General features: G+C 39.6%; 1 protein-coding gene across 6 annotated transcripts in view; it reads left to right on the top strand.

The window, feature by feature from the left end:
• LOC307108733 (uncharacterized protein) overlaps positions 1-25,211 on the top strand; it is an 823,426-nt gene that overhangs the window by 218,793 nt on the left and 579,422 nt on the right. For all 6 annotated transcript variants that reach the window (XM_079786886.1, XM_079786881.1, XM_079786883.1 and 3 more), the window contains exon 3: positions 23,442-23,509. The gene's annotated coding sequence lies outside the window, so the exon portion shown is untranslated. The remainder of the gene's footprint in view (positions 1-23,441; positions 23,510-25,211) is intronic.

Raw genomic sequence — 25,211 nt, 5'->3', positions numbered from 1 at the left:
TGTTTCAGCATGGCTTTCAGAATTGAGAATTGATTATCTTATTTGCTTTATTTTTTTAAAAAAAGGCAATTCAAAAGTGTGTCATCAGCTCCTTAGAGAGAAATAATTTCAAGTAGGAGCATAGAAGAGATAAAATGGGAGGAGTAGAACAGAGGATAAAAATAAGTACAAATCTTAGAAGCATTAAAATAATTTTCTAAGTGTATTTTTTCTTTGAGTTAATTCTCATTTTTGTGAGGAGGTCTGATCTTCTTAGTAGCAATAAACCAACTGATCCCTTCAGCTCTAATTTCTATCCTGAGTGAAATTTACAATGATGAATGAAAATCACAGTTGTGGAACAGTTCTTTGGTACTTGCATTTTTGTGCTAGAATATATTTGGGGAATGCCTGCATTGGTGAACCCTGAGAATATATAGCCATTTTCTTTGCCATGGTATTTGGCAATATGTTGCTGAAGATGTCTGTAAGACAGTATTTGGCAATATGTTGCTGAAGATGTCTGTAAACCAGTGAGAATCCCCGTTTGCCGTTTTAATGCATGAGGACAGAAGAGAAGCAAAGATGATTTATAATAATGACAAATACTTTACATAATTGGGCAATTTCATTTTCATTTAGGGAGGATAAATTAACACTTTATACAAAATATACCAAGGGCAAACAAATTTTTAATAAAATTCATTAAAATCTTTTAAAAGGTACTTTAAAAGGTATTTTTTAAACGTACTTCAAAAAGTCCTTGGGTAGAAATGTGCTCATTTTCAGACACAGGTGCCTCCCTGGCATCTTTGCATGAACGCTAAAGGGCCATCAGAGCCACTCAAATCACCAAGAGGAACAGAGACCTGAGCTGCATAAAGTGAGCAAGTCTTTCTACCGTGGGGGAATTTTTTTAAATCAGAACTTTTCTGCTTTCTAAGGTGGTAAAACAAAGTTTCAATGTTTGTCTCCCCCATGATTTCCTTTACATGAGTTTCCCCCTTCATTCTTTCACCCTAAGCAAGTAGTAACTATATACTTTTTTTCATAAATCAGTTTTCTATATATGCTGTAAACCATATTTAGGTATGGCACAATAAAAGAATGAATATTGATTAGTATACAGTAACAGTTCAGATGTAAAACAATCACTGTATGTGTGTCATTATTATAAATAGTTTCCAAAAAATATTTTCAGAGGGGAAAAAACACACAATCCTGTGCAATTATTTGCAGAGAAAGAAGGAGAGAATGACTTGAGATATGAAGAAGGACTCATTTGGAGTGAATAGTCAGGAGACTCTGGTCAAAGATCACTTTATGATTGAATAATGTTTTACAGTAATTCAATAATGATTCAATAGTGATTGAACAGGACGGTGCAAAATGGGAAGGATTAAAGCAAGTGGCCTGTAACCCATTTTTCTCCTAAAAAATTGATTGCCAGAGTAGTTGATTTCCTCCCTGTGAAAGGAGGCAAGTGACCCCATTCAGTAGCATTGTAAACATGCTGGTCACTCTCCTCCTGATATTGCTAGCAGGAGAGTCCTTGTCTATTATTGGTGCCCCTGGGTGGGCGGCCATTAATATTGGTGCTCTTGTTCCAATATTACAAAGGGTTTTCAGCAATCTGGAGAAAGGAGCTGATGCGTAGATTAAGAAGGAATCCAAAGACAAAGATAGTTGTGAAAGGCATTGGGGGTCAGAGGAGCTTCAGTTTAAGGAGCTAAAGACTACCCCTTGACAAAGGACCCATGCTTTTATTAACACAATTTGTCCTAAGGCAAGGTGGAGACATACACTTCAAAGGGTAAGGTTTCAAAGGGTAGGGTTTACAGAAGCATTGTCAGATTGGGGAATAGCCTACAGCTGTTCAGGTATTTGGCCAACAGGAGGCAATAACATGCAGATTAAGATGCCCTGAGCGGTCTGGCAGCAGACAATCCTATTTGGGTTTGGGGGAGATGCTTTTTAGCCATTCCAACAGGTAAACTACATATGTGACTCAGCCCTTGTTGAGCCCCCAAGTCCCATCAACCTTTTGATGAAACTCTTGTAATTATGACATGCTGGAATTGGTTCCCGGCAGTCTATGGAATGCTCATAGGGTCTCCTTGTTTCAGGACCGCCTGCAGTAAACAAATCTATAATCTGGGGCTTTATGAGACATCCTTCCTGGGATCTCAGGTATTACTGTGAGCCAGAAAGTTTGTTGGATACAGGAATGAAGGGCTTGTAGAGCCACCTGGGCTATCCCAGCGCGCTCTCTGCTTTGCCTTTGCGTCTTGATTCTGGGTAAGAGCTCTGATTTAGGGGAGTCTGATTTGTTAATCTGAACCATTGTATTTGCACAAAAATAGCTTTCAATTATTAAATTGGGAAGCATACAATAATTTATCTCACTTGATTGCCACAAGAACCAAATCATTGCCATTATTTTACAGAGGAAATAACTGAAGCTCAAAGAGGTTACTAATTTGCCTTAAATTACACAGTAAGCGGTACAGCCTGGCACCACGCTAGGCCCCTTGGGGGCAAACGAAACTATAAAACTTAGTCTCCGTTTTTTCTTGGTAATAATTCTTCATGCTCCATACAAATGGTGTTTCTGAAAATAACATGTCAGGCTTTTACTAAAAAGAAACATGAGTATCAAGTTGCAGCAGTTGTAGGAAAAAGGCTATTTAAATCTGAATGCAAAAAAAGTCTTGTTAAGGAGGGGATTTAACTACACAGGAGGTTGAGAAGACTTTGTAATTTCAGGGAATTTGAGGGAATCGGAACTTTGAGTAGCTGGATAGAGACTAACAAAAGAGCGGCCAACTTGACTTATATTCTGAGATATGTGTGGGCAGAGAAGTGTGTCAGCGGATGTTAGAAATCATTCCATGTCATCTACTGTGTAGTGATAGAAACATTCAAAATAGGGTGAGCTGGAAATGTAATTTTACTTTTTGTTACCTCCTCCAAGCCTCATTTTTACTGGGTAATAGAAAAATCTAAGTCAATACACAGTTTTCCTTCCTTCCTTAAAGTTGAGTCCAAGTTCTAGGGGACTTTGAAAAGCCCAGACAATGCATTGAGGGTAGAGTGCCCTTTGGTGATTGAAACTGCTGTGTTGTACATCATCGCATTGGGTTCCTGGTCTTTGCATTTTTTTTTCCTCTTTTTTTCAGATCATTGCTGTGCAAAGTCTTGATTTTGGCCTCTTAGGGTCTGTTGAGTCCCTACATTCATTCTCTTCCTGCATCATCCTGGCAGATAGTGAAAGCTGCATGGCTGTCTGAGGCCTGTTGTCCTGAACCCACCATGCAGCTCTGCTACTGTGACCTGCCTGGTGTGCAGGGGAATTCTGGGGTCTCACCCTCTCTGGGCCATCTGGGGAAGTAGGTGGTTCCCTGTAATCTGGGCTTCCCCACAACTCTTTGGAATTGCTTTCTCCTGTTCTAGTCTTGGTGCAAGATAAGGGGCATGGTTAGGCCACATCAATGTCTGAACTCTCTTTGCTTCTCCTCTTCATAGAAGTGGAAATCTTGACTTTAACCTTCTGTATTCTTTATATCCTTGAAGCTCCCTAGGCCTTAGCTTTTTGACCTAAGCTTATTCTATGTTTTCCTGTCTCAGACTTTTCTTAGATGCCAGATGTTTAGCTTCCCAAATGGGAAAAGTTTTAAGAAGTAGCAGGAAATAGAAGAAGTGCCATAATCACTTGTGTTCTCTTACTACCTCTCATTTAAAGCTGAGAAATGAGAACTGTGGGGGTGAAAAGGCAGTGAGATCAAGAAGCAGAGGGAAGAATGTGCATAGGTAGTTCAACTTTGCTTCATTCCAGTCAAAATGAAACTCCAAAGACAATAGAGAAATGTGTCAACAATAATAATGGCTAACTTTTATTTATAGTTTATGCTGCTGAAAACTATTCTAATAGGTATTTAGAAGCTATCTTACTGAGTCCACATAAATCCAGGAAAGTTTATATAAATATCCTATATAATAAAGAGGTAATATGCAAATTAACCCTCATGCTGTAATGCTGTCACAAGATGGTGGTGCGCACAGTGGGGGCGGGGCCGGCTGCTCCGCGCGCCTGCTGCTGGAGTTCCCTCAGCCCTGCCGGGGGGCGGGTCCCCACTGCTGCTCTGCGCGGCTTCCACCGGGGTGACCAGGCCAGCAGGGGAGGGCAGTTGGGGGTGATTGGGCCAACAGGGGAGGGCAGTTGGGGGCAATCGGGCCGGCAGAAGAGTGGTTAAGCGTCAATCAGGTCAGAAGGGGAGCGGTTAGGGGGTGATCAGGCTGGCAGGCAGAAGCGGTTAGGGGCAATCAGGCAAGCAGGCAGGTGAGTGGTTAGGAGCCAGCATCCCAGATTGTGAGAGGGATGTCTGACTGCCGGTTTAGGTTCGATCCCGGGTATTGGGCCTAAACCGGCAGTTGGACATCCCCCGAGGAGTCCTAGATTAGAGAGGGTGCAGGCTGGGCTGAGGGACACCCCTCCCCGCCCCAAGTGCACAAATTTCATGCACCGGGCCTCTAGTCTACATATATAAAACACAAATATGCAAATAGACCGAATGGTGGCACAACTGAACAACCGGTCACTATGATGTGTGCTGACCACCATGGGGTGTGCATGGAACATGGAGGGCTTTGGCGACAGGTGGCAGAGCATGGAACCTGGCAGGCATCGGCTGCGGCGGATGGTAGAGCAGGTGAGTGGGGGTGCCAGACCAAGGCAGGGTGCTGATCACTGTCATCTGGGAGAGCCTTTGGTGGTTACTGAAAATTCTTTGCCCTCGCGTGCTGCAGTCCCGCCAGCGCTCACACCTGCTGCCGGTGCCAGAGCTGCCGCTCACACCCGCTGCCGGCACCCGGTGCCAGCCCCAATTGCTCAGTGCTGTCAGTGGGTGTGAGCAGCGGCTGCTGGCCCCAATCACCCCTGAGGGCTTCTCCACCTCCCCCTGCTCCTGAGGGGCAATTGGGGCAGCAGCCACTGCTCACACCCGCTGACAGCGCCAACCCCACTAGCACCCGATGCTGGTCCTGGCCCCAAATCACTCTGCGCTTTCAGTGGGTGATAGCAGGGCCAGCGCCTTCAGCGTGTGGGAGCGGTGGTGGTGGGAGCGGGGCTGCCGACAGACAGGGGACCAGGGGCCACAGCAGGAGGAGCCAGGCAGGGGCGCAGAGGATGGGCCAAGACCCACCCCTGTGCTCACCGCAGCCTCGTGGCTCATAGTTCTTTTCAAGGTGCACGAATCCGTGCACTGGGCTCCTAGTGTGTGTGTGTGTGTGTGTGTGTGTGTGTGTATATATATATATGTATATATATATATATATATTCATTTTATAGATGAGGGAACTGAAGTGTAAAGTGGAATAGCAAGTGTGAAAGAGAGGCAGTAACCATTACTTGCTGTGATATTATACTACACTGGTTATATGGAAAATATGGTTGAACTAGTTATATGTTGCTTAATAACAACTTACCTAAAACGTCTTACACAGTTTCTGTTGGTCAGAGATTTGGGAGCAACTTAGCTAGGTAGTTCTGCCTAAGGGTTTTTCATCAGATTGCAGTTATGGCTTGGTCTACAGACACTTGAAGGCTGACTGGGGCCAATAAATTTGTTGCCATGGTGTCACTCACATGCTGGTAAGTTGTGGCTGTTGGCAGGAGGCCTCAGTTCTTTGGCATATGGACCTCATCACAGAGCTGCTTGAGTTTTCTCATGATGTGGTGGTTGGCTTCCAGAGAGAAAGGAGAGAGAGAGAGAGAGAGATACAGAGAGATACTTTCCCCCAGAAGTCATACTCTGTGGTTTCTGCCATGCTTATTCATTAACTTGTTAATTTTATTTTATACGTTAGAAGTTAGTTGCTAAATCCAGCTCATATTCAAGGGCAGGGAAATTAGTTTCCACCTTTTGAAAGGTGGAATATCAAAGAATGGGTAAGAACATTTAAAAGTCACCAGAATGGATATTCCACATGTATCATGATTATTGCAGTTTAGTCCAATTTCACTTCTAACTTGTTCTTTACAAATATATGTGAAAACATATCCTCACCTTAAAGAAACATATTCAAAACCTTATTAGGAAAATGTATTTCATACAATTGAATCCACCCACACCTTGTGCAGGTATTATGGTAGAAAATAATCATAGCTTTGATGTGTACTTTGGAAGCAAATTTTTAGTTTATAAATATATCAGTTTCCTTTGCTTTTATTTGTAGCTATCTTTGGTGTGATATCCATTTCCCCCTTGGTATACTGAAGTCTGTCTCTGTGTTACCATCATCCTAGAGTTACATTCCTAGGTGAAATACAGCCCTACAAACATGGGTTCAAATCCCAGCCTCACCACTTATGAGTTTTATGATCTTGGTTATGTTAATAGCCTAAGTCTCAACTTCCTTGTCTGTAAAATGGGGCAAATAGCACACATGATTTATGACTATGATGATTAAATAATGTCATAGCATGTAAATTTTGAACATAGTGCTTGATACATGAGTGCTCAATATGCGTTATTATGTTGTCATTATTGTTATTTTCCTAATAATCTGATAACAGAACAGGGTTAATATCTGCCAAAAGATACAATGACATTGATTTTTTTTTTAAACCACTTGACTGAAAAATGATAGACTACCAACCTCTTTTGCATGGGCATCATGGTATTTAAAAAGTGCCCTCTCTTTATAAATGAAGCTTTAAATAAATAAGTTATCAAGCACCTGATTTTCAAATAATTTATCCATATTCCCATGGATCAGGACAAATGACCTCATAGATTTCACTATTCCCATTTAAGGTCAATTGGTTAATGCCAGTGAAACACTTAACTGTGGTAGAGTCACAGGTCAAACTTCCCAGCTCCCTCTAGTTTTGTTGAAAATTTGCCTTTTGCTTTCTCTTTTCAGCCTTGTTCTCCATTAAGTCAGATCTCAGAAGATTGTGTTATCAATCACTGTGGCAGCATTTACTCTTTATGCCCAATAACATGCTCAGAAAATCATGTACATTCTTTCATAATACAGTTCTGTAGCTGTTTTCATTGCACATGATAAGCAAAGCAATATTCAAGTTTCTGTGCTGGGAAGTGGAATGTACCAAAACGTGGAATTGATTCTGTTTTTTTCAATCCAGGAACTATTCAAAGTACTTCTTAGTTCCTGGGCTTTCTAAGACTATTATGCTTGGATCAAACCTCTGGAAAAGTATGTAATTTAATTATCTGAATTCAAGTAAATATGCATTATCCTCTCTTATTATGAATAATAATCACTATTTAATGATAACATTGGAATATTCTGTTTTATGCAAAGTAATGAATCATCCAGCTATCTATGAAGGCAGGGTATGATAGATGTGACAGTCCCCAGAAGATTCTGTCAGGTAATTTGGCTTCAATTTACCTAAACCAGTCCAGTTCAGGGCTTAAAACTACATATCTCTTCAGCATATAAATAGGTATTTTTGTCCAATGTGGGCTAGCAACTTTTTCCATACAGGCTGCTTTTCCAGGGAAAGTAGAGGGAAGGAATCAGACTTTATAAAACTTTTCCCTTTGATTGTTTTATAGATATTCTCAACTCTGGGTGTATATCAGAATAATCTAGGGGCTTTAAAATGCAAATGCCCATGTTCTATCCTAGACTTAATGAATTAGGAAATCTAGGGGTGGGGAATAGAGATGCATAAATTTTTAAATCTCTAGCAGTACGTTTAAGGCACTCTTAGATTTAACAGTCATTGCATATACTGCAGTTTTGTTGGTAAAAATATACCAGCAGTCACTTTGCAATTTTCTTTTTACTAAAAGCTTAGACCAGGAATAGGTATAATGCTCACTGCAAGAGAAGGGATTTTGTACAGAGCTTCAAAGCCAGTGTTGAAGGAAGTAAAGAAGCTGTGACAGGAATCTTCTCTGTTCCTGTCACTTGTGTTAAAGGAATTCCTGGGATAAGCTCTGCTCTTAGAAGAATTATAATAGTCCAGTTCTGAGCTGCATTTCAATTTTATTTTGGACAAACCATGTCATTTCAAGTTTTTTCCCCCCTCATGTTCAATTTCATAGACTCCATTGACCCTGGGATTAAAAAATAAGGTTGTATATGACTGCAATTTTGTGATAATTTAAAGTTTATGTTTAGAATTTATTGGATTCTATAAACTTGCATAGGTTGTATACTAACTTCAAGGTTTAAAATCTCAGAACGAATAATCTGTTATATTAATACTAGAGGCCCAGTGCACGAATTCGTGCACCAGTGGGGTCCATTGGCCTGGCCTGCAGGATCAGGCCAAAACCAGCTCTCTGACATCCTCTGAGGGTCCCAGATTGCAAGAGGGTGCAGGCCAAGCTGAGGGACCCCACCGGTGCACAATTGGGGCTGGGAGGGATGCGGGAGGTTGGCTAGCTGGGGAGGGACCACGGGAGGGCTCCAGGGCATGTCCAGCCCATCTAGCTCAGTCCCGATCGGCCGGACCCCAGCAGCAAGCTAACCTACCAGTCGGAGTGTCTGCTCCCTGGTGGTCAGTAGACGTCATAGCAACTGGTCGACCAGTCAACTGCCCCCCTGGTAGTCAGTGCACGTCATAGCAAGTGGTTGAGTGGCCTTAGCATATCATTAGCATATTATGCTTTGATTGATTGAACAGACGACCAGACACTTAGCATATTAGGCTTTTATTATATAGGATTACTTTCAATTGTAATTCCTTGAAGATAGTTACTATATTCACCTGCTGTGACCATTTAGTACTTTTTGGAGCATGAAGAGACATTCCCACTGAGAACTGAGTCCCCACTCTGTTCTCTTCATTATGTCACATGACAGTAGATCTCTGAGCTGTAGTTGTAAGCAGTGAACTTTAAATGTTAATCAGTGTGTGTTCATGAGCTGGGCAAATTATTTAAAGCCATCACCATTCTGCTTCTCTAAGTATAACTAGCCATTTTGCACATATATGTTTTCTGGTGCAAGGCTGCATGTATGTATGTTACTCTGGAAAAGCATTTCTTGTGAAAGATGGTTTGGAGGAACTCAAGGTGTGGTGTGAAGTGAATGATAGTGACAGAAAATTACTTTTGGAAAGTTGTCTTTGAAAACTAGTTTTTTTTTCAATGGAAAAGAGAACATTTGAGTTCCTTAGTAGTAGTATTTATGTAGGTTCTAATAATTTTTAAGTGATTTTGCATATTTCATCATTTTTAATATATTTAATCTTCAAACAACCAGAGATAAACTTGAAAAATTAAACAATGGAGAAAATGCTGTGATTCTCTTAAGACAGTTAATCGTTTTAAGATTATCTACCATTGTTGCCCCTCACCTACTGGTGCTCCTTCGGGAAGAATGTGCAGCAAAGGTGACCAGGGAGTCAGGGGAGGGGAAAGATGAAAAACAGGACAAATTCAGGTCTCAAGACAGAGACTAAGTTCAATGTGTTTTCTGTTCACTGCCTCAGTTTACCTATTCAGAAAATGGTCCAGGAAGAACTGAGTAGGGTTGGCTCCCAAACTGGGGTGGGAGGCACCTAATGCAAAAATCCCGAGCCTTCTTTTTGCTCTATGCCAAAATCATTTCTGATATATTGAGATGGGGTGAGTTGGATGCACAGTGGGGCTCTGACGGGCCTCTGCCCTGCCCAGGGCCTCATCTTGGGGAAGCAAACCCTCATTGGCACCCCAGAGGTCACCAGCCGTGGCACCTACATCTGGCCCTGGCCCTGGGTGATGGGGAGAACTGGACAGCCCTGCAGTGGGGCCCCTTATGCTTGCTTTCTTTGTTGAAGAAGCAAAACCCTTGAGATTCATGTACTGTGTGACAGAGAAAAAAAAGTACTTAATGTTTCCCCCAAAAGACAGTATATTTTATGCTTGGTAAAGTGTTCATTAAAATGGAGAAATAAAAGAAAAAAAATCTATCATTTCATGAACTATTGTAATGCATCAGGAAGTCTGCTGATTGGTTTACACAGTTGACTATTGAACAAACATGGGTTTGAACTGCGCAGGTCTACTTGTACACAGATTTTTTTTCAATAAGTACCTACTGTTTTCCACCTGTGGTTGGGAGTTGACAGATGCAGGGGGCCAGCTGTATGCATTTTTCTTTGCCATTTTATATAGGGAACTTGAGCCGCTGCAGGTTTTGGTATCTGAGCAGAGTCCTGGAATTAATCTGCCGGGGATACCAAGGGGCAACTTAAATTTGGGGGAACTCAAAAGGTATTGGCAAAGTCCCTAACACACATTTGCATGGTTCAGTGGTTAACTGTAGATATTATCTCCTTTAATCCTCCCCACAACCTCAAAAAAGTAGGTATTGTGAATGGAGAAACTGAGGCTCAGAGCAATTGCCTTGCTGAGGACCATATTGCAAGTGGCAAAGTAAGGGTCTGGGTTTAGCTTCCAGTTTTTTGGAGTTGAAAGTCCTTGCTCTGAACTGCACTGACATGCTCTTGGGGCTTAAACTTTTCTAATAATGAATTCATTTTCCCTCATTATACCATGCCTTCTCTTTATCACAGCCAGGATAGACCCCAAACCAATAAAGACAAAGTAAACGTGCTGGCCACATTTATCAACTACAGTTTTGTTTTAGTTTAACTAAATAGAGTATTATAAAATTTGTAAAATTATGACTTGTGTAATGGATTTTATTATTGATACTAACAGATAATTAGTTGATCGAATTTTACTGCTTCCTCGTTTGCAAAACGGGTAGCTTGACTATTATTTATATTGAGATTTGTTGTTTTATAAATTACAATTCTCAGAGGACAGATACTCAATCTGACATTAATACTGCCTTTCCTCTATCCCAAGCATATCATTATTCACAGGTGCACTGGAATGAAATCCTCTTGGATTATAGCGGTGCGAGTAGCCCGTGCCCTGGAAAATCCACAGAGGCGCGTAGCCATGGCAGGGCCAACTAGGCTGGTGTTAGAGAAAATCCACCTTAAACATAACACAACGGTCCTCACAGCCACCCTCTACCTGTTGCATGACTGGATTTGCTATGCTGCTGTGAATGTGCTGTTTCTCTTCGTCCAATTTACTGGCCAGATGACGGTGTCATAAAACCACCACCATCACCCCCACTCCTGGTACTAATTAGCACCCCGTTTGTCAGCTTCAGTCCAGCGGTGAGGACTTGAGGGGTTATAAATACTGTAATACCTTCTCACCTGTGAAAGTAGCTCTTCCAAAGACAAAGAAGAAAGCACAGCAGGCAGGAAGCCTGCATTATTGCCACCTGAGCTGTTCCTTTCTCTGGACAATTTCAAGCTTTAACATCTGTTCTGAACACTGCATTTATTAAACGAAATAAAAAAATACATTCATCTGTATATAATAGTCCTCCCAGGGGATAGAGCATAGGATTTCCCTCCTTTTAAAGAAAGTGAAACAGTTGACAGAGTCTCGTGTCTGCTTAACGTCAGGAAAAGCAGCCTGGGAAATAGAAAGGGAACTTACTAGGAAAGAACCTTCCCCACTTTGACCGCAGCATGATGGCTGCCGAGGATCTGCTTGTGTGTATTCTTCTACAATTTTTAATTACGGGGTTTAATTGTTGGCAGGTGGATAAGAGTTCTGTTACATGGAATGTCTAATTGTTTCTCCTTTGCTCTTTGTTAGGGATTGAATGCATTAGTTTGAAAATGAGACTCAAGAGGTCTGTTGTGATAATGTGTTCTTTTTCCTGCTAGAGGACAAAATAGACTCAGGTTATAGAGTCCTAATTCTTTGCAAGGCCACAAACTTTCCTCACAAATAGAAAAACTCACGTGACCACCAATGAATGCATAGGTCACCCTCCTTACACTCTTCATAAAAGCAAAAAAAAAAAAAAAAAAAAAGGCAGGAAAATAATGTCAACTGTTTCACTTTCTTTATCTATAGCCATTTTTAGACAGATATAACAGTGTATTCTGAAACCAATATACAGAGCATCAATAAATAAATTCCAACTTTTCTCTCTTTATTATCATAGTTACCCACTTAAACATTTACTCTTTCTTTCACCTCCACCCACCCTTTTCTTTCCTGGTCTCCTAAAGATTTACTCTAGATTCAGAATGAACTTCCCTGCATTCACAAGGCTCTCACTCAGCACTGCCCGGCCCTAAAGCCTCAGCCCTCTCTATACCTTAATCTCTAGCAGGCTGCAAAGCTCAGAGGATATGTCTTAGCTTTTTATTTATTTATTTTTTTAAAGGGACTGGAAGATTGGAAAAGCCTAAAAGGGTTCAGAGGAGTGAAAATAAAGAAGTGAGGCTAGGTTTTGGATATTGAAGTGTTAGAGGTGGCGGAAGATGGCCCGCAGGTGGGAGCAGAAAGCTCAGGGAGACGCGTGGAGGATAGGCCTCTGTGGAAGATGAGGGGTATTTGGGGAACGCTGGGAGGAAGCCAGCTCTGAGGATGTTGGGGAAACATTTAAAACGAGGGAGAGAATGAAAAGGTTCAGCACTTGCTGGTGTTGACCCTGCGTTAGTGATGCCTGGTGTGCGCTCCGGGTGACGATCACGTGGTCTGCGGCTACGCTGTTTCTCACTGTGACCCACATATGGCTGTGCATTCGTAGCACAACATGACTACTGGCTCACCTGTCCAGTATCTAAGTGACAAATGGGAACTTGACACTTTGTAAAAACACACCTGTGGTGTGAAATGCAACAAAAATAATGAATGGTATGAGTTGCTACTTGGAGTTTGACACACAAAAAAAATGTCTTTTATTTAGCCAAGTAAGCAAGTGCTATATTTCACTTGCAAAGAACTCCTACCTGTGGCTTTTATGAACCCAATGGGAAGGTCAGGTTTGCCTGCTATGGACAATGGTGATTTGGATTGTTAACCATGGCTTTTGTTTGTTTGTTTGTTTTTTGTTATTCGTAGATGCAGGAAAAACCTTAGATCGGCTACTAGGCCTTTCTCCATCAGGCCAACACTGATCATTAATTTCCATTCTCACATATTTCCTCTTACTCAGTTTGAAACGACTCAAGCTGATTCCTTTGGTGTCTGCCTCCACATCTTTAAAGAACATCTATACATTGCACGTTGGTTTAAGACATTATTTATTGAATTTTCATTAAGAAAAGTAAGGATTTAGTTCTGTTTCATCTACTATACATATACATTTCCCTTTCTCCATACTCCTAAAATGTTGTAGTAATGTTTGGGTAGATCAAAATAATGAAGTAAATGCTATTCAAAAGTGAGTCATGTACTACAATATTTTTATTCGTCCTTTTTCACACAAGTGTAGGAAGAGACTGCTGGGAATCTTGAGTGAATAGCACTCTTGAGTATTCCAAATTGGTTTGGAGTTCTATGTTATAGAGAATTATCTATCAGAAATTTGAAAGTATTGTCCTATTAAATTTGCTTTCCATATTTCTATGAGGATGTCCAAATCTCTTTAAATATTTAATGCTTTGTTTATGACTTATTCTTCTCTCTGGAAGCCTATAGAATCTTCTCTTTATCTCCTGCATTCTGCACTCTCACAGTGACATGTTTCATGGGCCTGGGCATCCAGAGGGCCCATTCAACCGGAAATTCATATTCTTCTGTTTTGGGAAAATTGCTTGATGTATTTCTCTTTTTAATTTTTAAAAAAATATTTTTATTGATTTCAGGAAAGAGGGAGGGAGAGGGAGAGAGGTATAGAAATATCAATGATGGGAATCATTACTCAGCTGCCTCCTGCACATTCCCAACTGAGGATTGAGCCCAGAACCTGGGCATGTGCCCTGCTCGGGACTGAACCCTGACTTCCTGGTTCATGGATCGACACTCAACTATTGAGCCACACCAGCTGGGCTTGATGCATTTCTTTAATGCTTTTCTCACTTTTATTCTTTCTTCCCAGAATTCCTATTATTTGGATGTTAATGATAGACTTTTTTTTTTTAAAGTTTTTTTCTTATGTGGCATGGTCGGTTCCTTTGAGTTGGTTTTTTTAAAAAAATATATGATTTTACTCTCCTCCATGTTAGAGACTTTCCTAAAAAAAAGTTTACATTTACAAGGCACTAAAATGCTAATTGGAAGCTCTGACCATTTCAATCAGGCTTATCAATTGTGCACTTTACTCTAAGGTGGCGGGATGGGCTGTTTTCTCCAGGAATCCCTGATACCAGTATCTTTAGGTCTTTCTTTATGGGATGACCAGACTTCCAAGGTGAGCAGCATCTAACCATATTGCTGGAGAGTGTCTGGTTATTTTAGGATCTAAGTAAAAGAAGAGTTTTAGGGGCAAGGAGTAGGGCAGAATTTTATATTCACGTAATACTCCTGGTTCCCTGTATAGTCTTACTCTCAACTGTGCTTGGAGTTCTTAGAATTTCAACAAAAACATTCCCTTCTGCCCTGGACAATAAGGAAAAGAATCTCAAGGGTTTACACATGCAAGGAAACCTCTTTATAAGTGGTTATATAATAGACACTAACCTCAGCCATTCACCCTGCATATATATGTGTGTTATAGATTTTGAGCCACTGCATTGTTTGGAGCAGCATTAAAAGGCCAAGTGAGCCCTAACCGATTTGGCTCAGTGGATAGAGCATCGGCCTGCAGACTGAAGGGTCCCAGGTTCGATTCCGGTCAAGGGCATGTACCTTGGTTGCAGGCACATCCCCAGTAGGGGGTGTGCAGGAGGCAGCTGATCAATGATTCTCTCTCATCATTGAATTTTCTATCTCTCCCTCCCTCTCTGTAAAAAATCAATAAAATATATATTTAAAAAAAGGGGGGGTGGTGGGCAGGAGAGTAGGTTTCAAGACAGTTCTGACACAGCCAAGCAATCTAGCACACTTCTAGCAGATAGAAACATGTATGCTGAAGTTGTCATTGCCAGCAACTCAAGAGGAAAAATAAATAGTTTAGCTCTTCAACATCCTGGCATAAAAAGCATCCATAATATACAAAAGTCAGTAACAACACATTATTTTTGAAATGAGCTTTTATTTAATTAATGCCAACAAGAATTTAATCCGTATATTTAATTAGAAAATGTTTTATCTATTTGAATACATAGGTGTGTGTTTTTTCTTCCTAATTTGTGGCTCTAAAAACATTTTGCAGACATTAGAACAGCTGCCAACATTATAAATTATGACATACACTAATTAGAATTGCACTGAGTCTTTAAAAGAAAAATAAAGAGATGCACAAACACTTGTAAGGTATTAAATTGTTCAAAAAAAGACATCCTTCATATCCCCAAATGCGTACAAATTTCATAAAATGCTACCTAAATTTATTGTCTATTTAGCTATTTTGCAAAGTAATTTGTGAGTAGTTAAAACAAGGCATTTTTCTCTTTCATTTACAAGATAGTTCTCTATCATGGCTGCTCTTTATTAAGTAGCTAGTTTTTGTATGTGATGTGGATATAGGAATTAGTGATACTTGAAAGATTAGAGGCTGTTCAAAGACACAAACTTTCAGGAATTGATGTCTAAAAGCCTGGAAAGCCCTGATACTGATGTTTCTCGAGAATTACTTTCAATGTTTTAGAATTCTGAGCCAATATATCTATGCTGAAAAACAATCAGTCTCTGAATTTGGTTCTCTGTGGCCTTATCCTCAGTCTACTTGGTTCAAAAGAACAAAATACTTCTTGTTGATCCAGGTGGATTAATATGAGTTAACTAGAGTAGCAATTCTTCTGCTTAAGACAATCACACTATGAGAAGAGATTGATTTTATTTTTTAGAAGTTTTTCTACTTAGTAATGCCTTTTTATGCCTGGATGCATTTCCCCCCACAGCAGTTAAGACTCCAGAAAAAAGTTAATGTGCAATATCTGGACCACAGTAGGAACCAAAACAGACAAGGAATTATTCCCTCACTTATCAAAGAGTCCTTCATGACTAGAAAACCACATGAAGAATTCATGCTATCTCAATCTCAAAAGTGGGGCTAATCTTCTTTTATATAATTAATTTATCAAATTGAAAAATAGTCAGTTCCTTGTTAGATGAAACTTGCTATATGTGTATGAAGATGTACATCACTGCTAGAAATTTGGATGACATATGTTAAACTGAACAGATCATGAAAAATTTAAAAAATAGCCTAAGAATTAAATGTACTATGGGTGACTACTTGCAAATATATTAATGACAAAAAATTAACAACACATATATGATTAGAGAAAAGCCTGACTTGGTAGAACTATGGCTGGAATTACTGGACAGAGAGGAGTATAAAGAATGATAAGAATCAAAAATATAAATATGAAATACATGCATGAGATTATAATATCTAAAGTTATTAAGAGTTGTTAATTCTGTACCATTTCTGATGGTTTCATTGATGAAGTTAGACCAGAATTGGAAAAAGGCTCTAGTCAAAAACAAAACAAAAACACATACCAAGTAATGGCTAAAGAAGAACACACAAAAGAACAATCCTAAAATTCCTAAATTTCACACTTCTTAAACAATTTTCTAAAAGTATACTATGCATCTTTTTATGACCATCCTATATAATAAAAGGGTAATATGCTAATAGACCGAACGGTGAAATGGTCGCTATGACATGCACTGACCACCAGGGGGCAGGCCCTCAATGCAGGAGCTGCCCCCTGGTGTTCAGTGTGCTCCCATAGAGGGAGTGCCACTCAGCCAGAAGCCAGGCTCACGTCTGGCAAGCACAGTGGTGGTGGCGAGAGCCTCTTCTGCCTCTGCTGCAGGTGGGCAGTAAGGAGCGAGGGGTCCTGGACTGCGAGAGCCCCAGACTGCGAGAGGGATGTCTGACTGCCAGCTTAGGCCTGTTCCCCTTTCCCCCGAGGGGTCCCTGACTGCAAGAGGGCGTAGGCCAGGCTGAGGGACCCTCCTCTCAGTGCACGAATCTTGTGCACTGGGCCTCTAGTAATTTAAATAAATTTCAAAAATGATTTAGTGTTCCAGAATGGAATATGGAAAATCTAAAGTCAGCTCTTAAAGGTAATTTCATGTTTCATTTTTTAAAAATATGTTTTTATTGATTTTAGGGAGAGAGATAGAAAGATAGAAATATCAATTGACTGCCTCCTGCATGCCCCCTACTGGGGATCAGCCTGGAAGCCTGGGCATGTGCCCTGACAGGGAATCGAACTGGTGACCTTCTGGTTCATAGGTTGAAGCTCCCTCACCAGCAGGGCTTCATGTTCCATTTTTAAAACATGTTGTAGGATGACATTTATACAATCTTCCTTCCATATTTCATACCTTATCTTTACTACTTGCTTTCACTTTATATGTTCTGCTGTGGTACAGACTGTTGGTTTTTAATGCTCTAAATTTGAATTGTGGTGATTTATCTTCATAAATAGGCCAGAGTTGTAAAAGGAATGATTTAATACATTTTCTAAACAACACATGACATTATATAATTATATCTTTAAGGAAATTAATGCATGAACAATGTGATTCTTGTGTACTACAAAGTGTGTAAAACAATGCAATAAAGGTTAATTAAACTCTATAGTTTAGTGTGGCTCTCAATGTCTTAGCCTAGAGTTCATTTTATGATAAATAGAATTGAGATATTATTGCTTAGAGCAATTTTCACATACTTAATGTTATTCTAAATAATATCCAAAGTTTGAAAACACATATTTGAAGTATGGGAGGTGTCTAAGTAAGTAGTAATACCTAACATTTACACACACACTCATACACAAATCCAACCATCTCATGCTACTTACTTTTTGACAGATGATGTATTTGTACTGGGTGTATTTATAATGTGTAGCACTAATAAAAGCTAGGCAGAGTAGAGAATGATTAGAGGGACCATTTCTGTTTTTTCTCTGAACATCTTTTAGGGGGAAATAGGTTAATAGTACATAGAAAAGTTTCCTTTTTTGTTGTTGTAAAGTTGGATCTGAAAGCAACGTATATATGCTTTGTGGACATTGGGTTTAGAAATACCATAGGTTATATCCTTATTGTAGACAATAGTAAAAGTAGAGCTGTAGTTCTCAGTTTCATTCTATGCATACTCCCCCTTCTTTCCATATCTCCTACTCATAACATAAAATTCTTCTCCCATTTCCTATATTCTGATACATTTCTTTCTGCTCCAACCTAGCTTGAGAAACACTAATTTAGAACATGACTCTGAAAACAGTGGATCCATTTTTCTTTTGGGCGCCATCTTCCCCTCTTTTACTCCACACAATTTAGTTTAGTTAACTAATTTCAATCTAACCTAGGGAGTTGGGAATGGCTCATATGGATTTTGTTTTTAAATCTCTGGCTGCAATTCAAAGATTGATACACAAAGAAAGTAGGTGCATAAGATTCAATTCCAGGAAGAACTTTGGCGTAAACTTATATGAAGAAGCTCTTTTTATTTATTTTTTGTGTGGGATTGTTTTCTGTTATTATAATGCAAGTCTGAAAATGTCCGTCCTCACAATATAGAGAAGTCATGATCAAAATACAGCCATTGCCAAAGGAAGCCATGCTAGGAGCTGGAAAATGATGGAATACTGATCATATTGTTTGAGCCTCTGGGTCCAACCATGCCTGATGCTAACATTTTTTTCATGAAATTCTCAGTCATAGAAAATAGCAAATTAGTGACTCCCCGCCCCCGCCTTTTTTTTTTCTTTGCTTTACTGAATTGAGGTAACTTTTTGTCCATTGCAAGCAAAAACATTCTGACCAATACAGAAATGACTTTTGGAGATAATGCACACTCCAGTAATTAATTCTTTACTTATCTGTTGGTCACATATGTCTAAACTGCAATATAATTTTCCTTCAGCTTGTTACCTCTCTTATCCACAAGCTCTCTAGCACCATGAATACGGATTATATATTCAGTTACTATAATATAAATTATTCTTGGAGTACAAACAGTTACTTTCTTTAGATTAGATATTAACAATCATACCCTCTTAAAACCAGCGTCGTTAGCTTAATTTCCTGTTTACCTGCACCTTTATCATTGAAGCTGACACTGTTCTTTTGTATTCAGTGTATGTTTCTCCTCTTACTTCATGGTATAGCTGTGTCTTGGATATTTTGTTCCCTAGTCTCTTTCTTTATTTTCCAACCACGTTTTGTTTTTGAGGTGTATTTGATTTACAGCTCCCTCTCCTTTCTCATGTTTACTGTAGCCCTCATTGTTAACCCGTAACTTACCCCTTTGTCCTAGCTGTTCCTTTGCTAATCCCTTCCTTCCTTTTTTTTTTTTTCCTTACCTCCACCAATCTTAAAACTTCTTCCAGGAGATACAAGTGTGAAAGGTTTTTGTGGATTAGGCACACTTGGATTTCCTAGTATGGTGATCAGCACATAGTAAGCATTCAGTAAATGTTTACTATGTGCTGCCTAATGTTTAGCTTACTAAAATAGCAGTCTAGAGTTCTATGAAAATTAATGCTATTTCAAAGCTGTCTCATTTTTGCCCAGAAAGCAGATTTGATAAGGAAAGGAGTGAATTTATTAACCTTACCTTCAACATAGAGTTAATTTTGTTAATGCCTGTTAACCCCTCAATGCTGTTTGAAAGGTAGTAGCAGCTATGTCTCTTTTTAGTGAGGTTCGGTCTTCCTACAAATGCTCTAACAGCTGAACAATGAAACTTCAAATGGTGGGAAGCAATTGTTTATCTTTCGGTGCAAGTTCCTGTATTATTTCATCCATTTTTTGAAGCTTGTGAGACTCTGGGGAGATTATTAGGAAGGAGGGGCGGCAATACCTCTGGCATTGTAGTATCCTTGTACTCTGTCGTATTTCCGATACCCTCCCTGCTTACTGACCAGCTTCTGCCCGAACAGGAGACCTCGAATGACCCAGCTCCTCATTTCCCTCAGTTAGGCTTCCCTTTGTCTACACTTGCATCCTGGCTGGGTTAGCGTTTTCATCTGTCACCTTTAAGCAGTTCTAATGCCCTAGGTTGCCTTCTATCTTTAACCTACAGCCAGATCTGCTCTGTCTGGATCAACGCCTGGCCAGTTTATCTTCTTTGTGCTCCCAGGCTATAGAGTATCTATAGAGAGTTATCAGATGTATTGATTTCACTCGCTGCGGCCTCTAACTTACTTTTTAACTCACAGTGAATAATATACATTTTATTCATATATCAATTTTTTAGTAACCATTTTTTTTTGGTGAAATTTCTGATTTCTTTAATGCTTTAATCTCACTTCACCCTAATCTTGTCAGATAATCATACCCCCTGTTTCACAAAGAGGATAGAGGCCATCACTTTAATTATGACTCTGTCCATTTTACCTCTTTCCTACTCACATGCACCTTTTTTAAAAAATTTCTTTATTGATTAAGGTGTTACATATGTGTCCTTATTCCCCCATTACTCTCTCTATCCCCCCCACTCATGCCCTCACGCCCCTGTTGTCTGTGTCCATTGGTTAGGCTTATATGCATGCATACAAGTCCTTTGGTTGATCTCTCCCTCTTACCCCCACCCTCCCCTACCTTCCCTCTGAGGTTTGCTGGTCTGATCCATGTTTCTCTGTCTCTGGATCTATTTTTGTTCATCAGTTTATGTTGTTCATTATATTCCATAAATGAGTGAGATGACGTTATATTTATATTTCTCTGACTGGCTTATTTCACTTAGCATAATGTTCTCTAGTTCCATCCATGCTGTTGCAAATGGTAAGAACTCCTTCTTTTTTACCACAGCATAGTATTCCATTGTGTAGATGTACCACAGTTTTTTATTCCACTCATCTGCTGATGGACACTTAGGCTGTTTCCAAATCTTAGCTATTGTAAATTGCGCTGCTATGAACATAGGGGTGCATATATTCCTTCTAATTGGTGTTTCTAGTTTCTTGGGATATATTCCTAGAAGTAGGATCACTGGGTCAAATGGAGTTCCATTTTTAGTTTTTTGAGGAAACTCATAGGCACCCTTTTTGATGTTCATCTTTCTTCCTTGCTTGTCTGAGGAAGATGTGCCCAATCCAGTTTCTCCTCACAGACCCTGCTCACTCATTTTTTTCCTTGACCATAGCATCTTCAATCTCTCTACCTTCAAACTTTTTCTCCCTGCAACCTGCAAATGTACAAAGGTCTCACCTCACTTGCATCTTTGCCAAAATTTTGAATTCAGAATTAACAACCACTTGTCTTTTCACAATTCTGTACTCTAACTTTAAGCCCTGATTTATTTAGCTTTGTTATCTTGGGGCTACAAAAATCCTTTCCTTAAATTTCACTGACAGGATCCTCATTGCCAAATCCAACAACGTTTTTTTTTTTTTTCTGTTTTTACTTTCTGAACATTTGGCTTTGTTTGCTGTCTGTCATTAAAATTCTTTCTCTTTATGCTATAGCATCCTGAGAATCTCATTCTTAGCAGCAGGCTCTTCCTGCAACTCCCCACTCCCATGTCTGCTTTATTGTCCCCTTACATCTGCTTGGAGACCTGATATACCACTGTGAGTATCATCTCTGATGACACTGTGGTGCTTAAAAACTATGGTAAGGTCTAAACACCACAGCCTGGCAATCAAGGGCATCCATCTAGGTCTTGCCTACCTTCCCTACCTACCTTAGTTCACCTACCTTAGCCACTACCCCATCCCAACAGGGATCCTGTGCCCCGTCCTAACTAATTTGCCTACATTGCTAACCTGGTTCTTAGGGTTAGAATATTCCTTCCTTTTCGCCACCTAAAACTTCTCTGACTGGGAAAAGTTACTCTTAGCGAATAAAATTCATTTACTGACTACCACACAGTCTCTTCTCAAAGGGATCTCAAAGCTAGCCTGTACCTTAGGATATCAAGCCTTGTGTTAGGTCATACCTGAAAGCTTTAACTAATTGGAATATGCTTACCTTTATAAAAAAATTAAAATACTTTTTTATGGGAGCTAAACAGATGTTTTATTAGTATTCTTAGAATCATAGCCAGTTTGTTTGTGTGTTTGTTTGTTTACCAAAAGCAGTTACACTTTTGGCTCAGCATGTGAAATTTAATTACTTTTCATGATGTATTGCCTCTTATTCAATTCTAGAATATGAAGAAATCAGCGTTAGTGAGTTTAAAATTAATTTATGACTTACCAACTTAATAAAAATTTAAAGGTTTACAACAAGAGAATCATGTATGCTGAAAAGAAAATGTTAGCTATTTACTCTGTCTCCCGATTTTAACACATAGAATCCCTGAAATGAAGAATGTTTATCCAAATACACAGTTATCCAATTTCTCCATCTTTATAGACAGTTCTGGTTTTAGGGGTCACATTTGTAATATTACATCATGGGGTCATATTCCTGTAGAAGAAACAGACATAGCCACTTTGTGTGTGTGCCAGACACTGGACATTGGTTATAATTTGCTTTCTCTATTACTGTGGGGTTTTTTTTTTAAATCCTCACCCTTGAATATGTTTTTATTGATTTTTTTTGAGACAAAGAAGAAAGAGATATGTGAGAGAGGAACATCCATTGATTGCCTCCCATATTCTCCCCTGACCAGGGATCAAACCTGCCACCTCTTGGTGTATGGGGCGATGCTCCAACCCACTGAGCCACACCGGCCATGGCTCTATATTACTCTTAAAGAAATTGCTAAGATTAGTTTTAAATGAAATGTCTTCTTATGAAATAGCTTTAAAATCCTAACAATATATTGAGACACTTTCCATAATAACTCAGAAAAAAATAAAAAGAATCTTGGAGAGTTACATCATGGATCCTGAAAAATCTGAAATGGGTTCTACTTATTTCATATTGTTTTGAGGCTGATGTGTGCCAATGTATGAGTCACCAAGCTTCTTCATGGTTTGCCTTCTTTATTGTCTACCTAATGAATATATTCACGGGGATAATAAAGTCACATCTGCCACAGAAATCTTCTAATATTATGAAGAATTGTCATTACGGTTGGAGTTGGGCTTGGAAGACATGTGAACTGTGTGGCCTTTATAAAGTCTAGAGTGCCAATACTTATGCCTTCCTGTCAGCCTGTGGTCCTCTAAGGACCATTAGTTTCAAAGATAATTTGGGGCAGGAGTGAGGTAGAGTCTTTATGTATCGCAATAGTGACTGTTGCCTGGGTGTCTTTGTCTCACTAGAGTTCTGATTGCCTGCCTTGCATCCTACGTAAATGCTTTTTTATTTTTAATTAAAAGTCAGTTTCCCTTGATATTGGAACTCTTTTGAACAACAAGTCCTCCGACCTGAACCCAAATGTCATATCTGGTACATTGGGGATCTAATGAGGCATTTCTAGTATGTCTGAAAAATCCCCAGAGCATAAAATCTTTGAAATGACTATTTCTTCTGTTAGGAACATAATGGGAATACATGATCGAAAAGGCTGGTCCAGTCTTTGAAATGTCTAAATATATACACAGGGGAGACAAGAAAATGGTTTTCAAGGCAGATGCCCCATTCTTGCTGTGCACGTAACCAATTCAGAACAATAGCTAACACTCTTCTCTCTTCTATTCACAGAACATGCTACCCTCTGCCCAGGACCTGCTGAGCACGCAGGGCAGGCTACGAACCTGCTCTACTGTCTGGTATGTTTTTACAGTTCTGCTTCCAGTTGGTTTATATGCTTCCCTCAGTGTATTCCCAGACTGATTGTGTCAATTATTATTATAATTATGTAATTTACTTGATAATCTCTGAGTTAATGTAGTGTGAGTGTGAAAAGAGAATTGTGTCCATGATAACTAATTAGAATGCTCTGGAAAGGCTGATAGAGGTGAAGGGCTAAAAAATACTGTGTTTGCTGTCAAATTAGGTGTGAGAAAGGAAAATATCAACAAATGGAGGGAAAATTATTAAAATATAGAGTTTTTGTGATAACATTTAAAAGTTCTTGTTTAAAAGTTACTAAGTAGAAATTATATATAATAATTTATGTAATGTATGATTACTGAAAGAAGGAAAATAGAGGATTATTAAGAAAAGGCCTTATCCTATATAATAAAAGCCTAATATGCAAATCGACCAAACGACAACGGGTGAAACGACTGGTCGCTATGATGGGCACTGACCACCAGGGGGCAGATGCTCAACGCAGGAGCTGCCTCCAGCCCGCAGGCTCCAGGCCAGCCAAGGTGGGTGCCAGCAGGGGCCCCCCAATCGCCCCGCTGGTTGCCCCGCAGATTGACCCTGATTGCTGGACAGGCCTAGGGACCCTACCCATGCATGATTTTTGTGCATCAGGCCTCTAGGCCTACATAAAAAAATGTCAGATGATGTGCGTTATTTTTCACATAAAATGAAATATTTATGGTATTATGTACATTTTCTTTGATTTCTGTTTTTTTAAAATACCTGACCAATTGCAGTTCTAGGTGATTGAAAACCCTGTCTATTATAAATGCTGCAGTCCATGTAACAGTCTTTTGCTGCTTATTTTATTTTAATTTTTTAAAATATATTTTTATTGATTTCAGAGAGGAAGTGAGAGGGGAGAGAGAGAGAGAGAAACATCAATGATGAGAGAGAATCATTGCTTCCTGTATGCCCCTACTATGGATCGAATCTGTAACCCAGGAATGTGCCCTTGACCAGAATCGAACCCAGGACCCTTCAGTCTGAAGGCCAATGTTCTATCCACTAAGCCAAGTCAACTAGGGCTGCTGCTTATTTTAATTTGGAATCCTCAAATTCCCATAGTAAGAAGCAGATGTTTTGCCTGGTTAAATTGAATTTCCTTAGCGTACTATACTCTTCTGGATGGAGTTTCTACTACCTTCCCAGCTCCTTTCCCACCTTTTCCCCATACATCTGAAGCTGTAGCCTCATCTGATTTATGACTATTCACAAATGATGTCCTATACTTTATGCTTCAGATTACACTGTTTGGGATTCCATCAGCCTCCTGCCCACCTTAAGCCATCTGCTTTGTCCACTAGCAAAGTCCTCCTCAAATATTCCAGGTCAAGCATTCACCTCCTTTGTGTAATTATTTCATCAAGCGAAGTCTTACAGGAGTACTTTGTTTTAGCACTTAATCACTAACCTTGAAGATGATATTTTTATGCAGCATTTGTCTCAGTCAGTCTAAGCTCCTGAAAGGTGAAAGAAACCATGTATTGATTGTTTCTATATCCCCAAATCCTAGCAAATACTAGGTATTCAGTCAATGTGTATAGAGTGAAGAAACAAAGATATTGAATTTGTTTCAAATTAGTTCAATTTAGAATCTTCAGAGAAGAAGGCCTCCCTCACAAGCTAGGGAACTCCTTTGTCTTTCCACCTCAAGTT

Source organism: Cnephaeus nilssonii, assembly GCF_951640355.1.
Source record: "Cnephaeus nilssonii genome assembly, chromosome: 2".
Lineage (NCBI taxonomy): Eukaryota > Metazoa > Chordata > Mammalia > Chiroptera > Vespertilionidae > Cnephaeus > Cnephaeus nilssonii.
The sequence above is the reverse complement of the archived record's forward strand: the minus strand, read 5'-3'. Positions and strand labels throughout refer to the sequence as shown.